This window comes from Coturnix japonica, chromosome 3 (genome assembly GCF_054131305.1).
Source record: "Coturnix japonica strain WE chromosome 3, WE-NBRP24, whole genome shotgun sequence".
NCBI lineage: Eukaryota > Metazoa > Chordata > Aves > Galliformes > Phasianidae > Coturnix > Coturnix japonica.
In genome coordinates this window covers 53,034,575-53,040,238 of record NC_140665.1, presented here as the reverse complement: position 1 = coordinate 53,040,238, position 5,664 = coordinate 53,034,575, and the positions used below count along the sequence as shown (strand labels likewise).

Below are 5,664 nucleotides of genomic sequence, written 5' to 3'. Positions count from 1 at the left end.
GCAAGACCAGCTGGACAACAATCAGTTATATATATATGCGTATATTACTGAGACTCAGGGAACAGCTGGAGGTTTTGGAAGGTGTTAACAGAGAACTTGATCTCACTGTACCTTGATTGCTCTGAGCACAAATCATGGGCTTTGCTATTATCAAATACCACACTCCAAGCATGCTGCTCATTACCAGTCTCTATCATGTTCTTGTGTTATCATTTGACATAAGACAGGTAAGTAGCAGAACATAACCCTGAGGCCACTGTTTTGATCAAATTCGGATGTTTCATCCAGGATTAAAATGATGTGAACTGCAAGCCTGCAGGCCCAGGTTCCTACAGGTCACTAGTAGAGTAGTTCAGTAGTGACAGTTGCATCTTAATGAACGTCTGTTCTTTACCCAGCTTCATACTTACCCTCAAAGCATTATTACATTCCAGTGCCATGTCACAAACTGCATGGCTACAAAATAGTCACAAAGGGTACCATGCCAACAGAAAGCCTTGTTACAAACTGAGCAGGCCCACATCAGTCAAAGCATCATCATCTTTCAGAAAAGGCAAGGTCCCCTTTTTGGGGACTGACTCAAAATTGATAACTATAACAGATTTGTATGGTATAGTGGCAGGTACCTGGTGTATGCCCAGGAAACTCTCTGACTTGTTTCTGGTTTGATGGGAGTTAGATAGTCATTAGTTTGCCTGCCAGAATTGGCTTCAACTTTCATATGTCTTCTTTTCTCTTTTTTATTACCACTGTCAGTAGAGGAAGATGTATTTATAGGGCAGAATGTATACACAACTTTGTCATTTTAGAGGAATCAATGAAAATACCTCAACTAGATAGTAATAAGCTATTTCATGTTGGTTACAATTAAAAAATTCAGCAAAGATAAGTCATTTCAGACTCCATTTTGATTGAAAAGAATCAGAGCTGGAATAATCTGGTCAAAGCCAGGTAAAAATATTTTGCTTTCAAGTACCAGAATTATCTATGGACAGTAGTGACTTGCTGCGTGACAAGACAGAGATTAGAAAATGGTCTCTAGTAGCATTCTATAGTGAATATTCGATCATGTATATTCTATAGTGAAATTGTATGCCTTAGTTTTGGTACATTGAGTTTTGGTCCATTCCTACTTTCCTAAAAGACTGGTAAAATTAGGCCGCAAATTTTTTACTATTTCTGTTGCTAGATGTGTGTCTGCACATATGTAACAGTTATTCTATTACTTGCAGATCTCTGTTATAAATTTTGGACAGTTTATCACTTCTGTATATGCTGGCTACAGGCTTCTACTTCAGAACACATCCACCAATACTCCTGAGATAATTTTCTTCTGAGTGATCTGGGGTTTGAGTCCTTTTGCATCTGGCACTGCATATTCTTATCTCATCTTTATAATTCCAGCATTCTTGCTGGGCCTGTGAAATGTCTCTGCTATTGTCTGACCATTTAAACAGAGACTATGCAGCCATAAGTTTCCATCACTATATAATTTATTTTGGATTCTTCCCAGTTGTGCTTTTAAAATGGACATGTAACTGGTTTTGCTGATGTTTCTGAATGTCTTGAGGATCAAGTTAAGTTTACATATTTTCATTCTCCAAGGTTGTCCCGGCTTAGAATTCAGCTATGCACATCAGTGACTTCCATAAAATACATCTGTGCAGTTTTGGTAATAAAATTAGCGTGCCTTAGAGGTCTGGTATGTGGCTCTCAGTAGTCTCATGATAAATACCTAATGAGCTTTCTTCCTTAAGAATAATACTTAAACAACTTGACATGCCATTGCACATCATTTTTTATTTTATTTTCCCCCCTCCCCTCTTGGTAGAATTTAGAATTCTGTATTCAGAACAGTTCAGATGCAACTGACTTACAAAGGTCATCAAATCCAACTGCCTGACCAATTCATGGTTAGCTGGTTTTCACATGGCCTCTTCATCAATTAGTGCCTGTAGGCCTGTACCTATGCTAAATTGTCTTTACCTTTAGTTTGGTGCTCTCTGTGAGGGGTTTATAAGTATCATATCACAGTTTTAACTGTTTTCAGTTGAGATCCATTTCCTTGCTTCTCTATGACAGAAATACAGCCTTTGTGTTCTTATACCAGAAAGTGAAAGGGCACTCTGAAAACACTTTTAGAACACATTACTTTCAGAAACAGCTAGCTATTCTAATTGACACCGATGGTGGTAAATTAGTAGTTACAGATAACAGCAACAATAGAGTTATTCTTCCATTGCAGATGTTAGTCCAAATTACAATTTCTATATTCTTTATCTATCTACTCTTGTCTGAAATGAAGAATGACTTCCTCATCCAATAGTATGTTTCAGTACTTGTCTGTGGTATTGCAAAATATTATTTTTTGCTATATCTGTAGCCTTTATGTGTGGTTTAACAGTTTAGTACTTTTGCTTACACTACTTGAGCTTTGCCTTGCTTAACTGGATGCCGAGCCATTTGACATTTCTTAATCTAGAGAAGAATATTTTTTCTGTTTGCTTGACTACTCTTTTTATATTCCTTTACTCAAAGATTACTGTTGAAGGCATATGATGTGAGTCAGTTTGTTAACTTCAGGATGCAGTATAACTGTGGACTGAATCCTTCAGAAACATCTTGCTTTATTTTAGCTGTTTTGCTGCAGCTGTGACAGACTGTACTATTCTCATGGATCATTTTTTGTTTTTCCTGCATATATATTACATTACACATATACAGAAACATATGTGTATATATTTATGTATATATGCATTATATATTTATCATTCTCATGCTTAATTTTGTTATATCTCTACATTTTCTTTAATTTTTTCTTCTGCAAACAGTCAGTTTTACAGTGTTTGCACAATTTCCATATGCTTGCATGTTCTCCTATTTGCAATTATTGTTACTCATACCATCATCTTAATTTTATCATTGCATTACTAAACATAAAAAAAGTCATCATGGTACAATGTACAGTTTTGGGATGATATTTATTACAATGCTGTGAATGGAATGAAAGTCACATCAAGCCCTGATTTTGCTTTGGAATATGGAAGGCAAATTACTTTTTCTAGGGCTTCAGCTGAGATGATTCTGAACTATGCTTGTGTTTGAATGTTGACTGTGAAATCAGCATAAGTATATTCATATTTCAATATAAAATATTTCTATTAAAAATTAGAAACTTTCTGAATTTCTACCTTTCCTTCCATCACAGTTCCTCCAAAACATTATTGCTTTCCAATTTGTAGGTGAAACTGCTTGTGGTAAATTGCTGTTCAGTAACAAAGAATATGGAGATGATACCAGGATATTCCAAACCAGTAATTACTGGACTAACAGAGCATGGATGCAACTTCTGATGGTATCTAGCCTCTTGTTTATTGGCTTTAAACTCTGACTTTTGGAGTATGCATAGATCATTAATTAAACACATTTCAAATGGTTTAAATGGAATAATGAAGAAACAACATTAATGGAAAATTAGATATCTAAATTAACGAAACATTATTTAAGTAGTATTTACAATTTTTATTGTTCCAGTGCACAGTATAATGAAAGAGATTATTATCTTTCACAATGTTTACAGTATTGTTTTTCTGAGTAGAAAAAAATCTTTGCATGCTGACAGATTCTATATGGTTGCTTTAAATGATATGACAGTTTTACCTGCATGGAGTATCACTGGAGTTTGTATTCATATATAGAGTTTATATGAGAGCCAGTTATATTTATTTTCTGCCTGTTTAGTAAATCTGTTTCTCCGGATATCACTTGAGCATACGATGTCTTGAATGAAAAAAATATTTTATCAAGTGCTTCAATGTTCTATTAATTTAACAATAAACAATAGTTTGAAAAATCTTCAAACAAATGCATATGTTCTCATGGGCAAGAAGAAGTTAAACTGTTTCTCAAAAGCAGAAGAAAGAATCTCTAAATTCTTTCCAAGAATCAAAATATTTTTATCTCTTGCAAAGATAGTAGGGAGAGTATTTTTACCTCTGCTTCCAGCACAACGATGGAAGGCTTTACATCTACATAGTTTGGCAGCTCTGTGAGCAGTCTGCCATGTGGAAGGTGTTTATCTTGCTAATGTTGAGTTCCATTATTTGATATTTGTTTTCTTTTTCTTTCCTAGGGTGATAGGGTTGAAGCAACAGGATGAGAGATCTCAAGCGTGCTACTGAATGTTGTGCTCTGACAAAACTACATGGCTTCCTTTATCAAGACAGCTATATTAAAATATTATATTATTATTTTTCACTATTTAACAGAATTTTCAATATAAAGTTCTTTTTCTTCAAGAGCCTTTCTCACCAGACAAATGTGAATTTGCTGCAATCAAAAGGCACATTCAAAAACATGAAATCATAGTACAGCATACTGATTTTAATGTTCTGAGAGCACTTTTCACACTGAAAAATTGATCATAATATCGATGTTAGCTGGTAACTAAGCCCCAGAATGCAGACATGTAAATCAATAGTCTGAAAATACAAAAGAAATCATGCACAGGCACAAAGTATTCATAACCTTCCTAGAAGATACATGGTGGGTTAGCTTAAATTGCATACTAGGCTTAGGCTAACAGAATTGCTTCTGGTGATGCTGAAAAATGCCTTGTCCTAACTGTAGAGAAAATTAAGTGCCTCCTTTACAAAGACTGCTTCATTAGATACCCAAAATGTAGGTAGGAGATCGAAGGAGGAATATGAACAGCCACATGTTCCCCTGTCTACATGAAGCTAGAGATCAGCTACTTAAAGGCACAGTAGACTATGTATGATCTCAGCAACAATCATGAAGACTGAAATTAAAACAACCCATGGAACAACACAGAATTAACAGATTCAGTAAAGGAATTCCCAGATGATAATTTTCAGCCTGCAATACATGAGATTGCATGGTTCGATAGTTTCTGCTGGTATTTATCTGAGAAGGAGTGTCATAAACGTAGTTTTCTGTAATATCTTCCATTTTGTTTGAGATGGTGCCTGTTTCTTTATCTCCTTTTATCTAAGTATTTCATGCATTTGCATTAACATTATTTATTATTATTACCTCAGTCGTATCCGGTGAATGCTCAAGTGGTGATAAGTGCAAACTGAAATAAAAGAAATTCCACTTAAACATAAAGAAAAATCTTTCTGTACAGTGAGAATGGCCAAATCTTTGTAGATATTCAAACTTTGAGAAACCCACTCTAGATTCCCCTTCTCTGACTAGTAGACATGGACTACACGTCTAGACATCCCTTCCATCCTTAATTATTCTGTGCACTCACTGTGTCAGTGTTAGTGGTTTGGTTTGGTTTCATATTAATATTTGTACTTACAGATGTACGTAGTGCTAATTGTAAGAAAAATGGAAAATACCTCCCTTGTGTTGATGTGGCAAGAAAGCAAAATCAAACTTCTTGTGCAATTAGGAATGCCTGCACAATGAAAATACAATCTGTACTAACATCAAAAAATGCTGTCAGACAAAAGGGACAGGAAGAACATAGTCTAAAGCAAGTATGTATAGTCTTGACATAGCTAGTATCTGGCTAAGGTGAGCAAGTAATTTTTCTTAAGCTAGAATTCCCGACTAGCCAGTCCATTTTCCAGTGTTTGTACCTGAGGTCAGCATTCCTCATTTCTCAAGAATACTCTGTTTTGAGTAGGCTTA

At 35.2% G+C, this 5,664-nt stretch overlaps 1 long non-coding RNA gene across 1 annotated transcript; it reads left to right on the top strand.

The window, feature by feature from the left end:
• Positions 1-494: 494 nt before the first annotated feature.
• Positions 495-5,154, top strand: LOC107311689 (uncharacterized). The gene is made up of 3 exons (XR_001554192.3): positions 495-951; positions 3,243-3,355; positions 4,133-5,154. It is a non-coding gene; the product is annotated as an uncharacterized LOC107311689 (long non-coding RNA).
• The last annotated feature ends 510 nt before the right edge of the window (positions 5,155-5,664 follow it).